The 740-nt window shown below is 36.8% G+C and overlaps 1 pseudogene; it reads left to right on the plus strand.

The window, feature by feature from the left end:
* Positions 1–302: 302 nt before the first annotated feature.
* Positions 303–421, plus strand: LOC134896586 (5S ribosomal RNA; annotated as a pseudogene).
* Positions 422–740: the final 319 nt, after the last annotated feature.

The raw sequence follows: 740 nt of genomic DNA on the forward strand, positions 1-740 counted from the left end.
ATAAGAAACCTTAAGATATCTGTGTAATTTCACACCATTATTCAATAGGCTCAGATAACCCGCCTCTCTCATCCACTGTCCGCTATATTAAATTATATGACAGTGGACAGCAGAAGACGGGCTCTGAACCTATAATTTTCCTATATCTTACTTTTTCAGTACTCTCTCATCCTGACGCCAGTTATATAACTCCCCTGCAATGCTAAAAGTAACAGAGAAATTGTGCGCAATAATGGACAGCAGAAGTACTCTATCTGGTATATGCCAATAACCATACACTCTCTCATTCACAATCTATGGGATATTACTGCCACATCTCACTGGCTACGCCCAATCTCGCCTGATCTTGGAAGCTAAGCAGTGAATAGCCTGATTAGTACCTGGATAGGAGACTTCCAGGGAATATTAGGTGCAGTAACAAACACCTCTGTATTCATGTGAAAAGCAGAAGTATTGGAGCAACCTTTGACCATTACCTTTTTCATATCTAATTTTCCTTCTTCTCATGAAATTCTCTTCTTGATCATATACTCGTCTAGAGCCCTTTCGCATATTGCAATTATTGAATAAAAAAATTTTGAAATAGCAGATTAATCATTACCAGGACATACCATTATAAATAGGCATTGGAAGAATTTTCTGGTATGCTGAAATTAAATTCTCAATATTTTCATCTTAGGTGTCACTGTCACCTTAAATAGCAATATTACTTGGAGAACTGCTACTCCTTAATTATTAAT

The sequence above is a fragment of the Pseudophryne corroboree genome, chromosome 3 (assembly GCF_028390025.1).
Source record: "Pseudophryne corroboree isolate aPseCor3 chromosome 3, aPseCor3.hap2, whole genome shotgun sequence".
NCBI lineage: Eukaryota > Metazoa > Chordata > Amphibia > Anura > Myobatrachidae > Pseudophryne > Pseudophryne corroboree.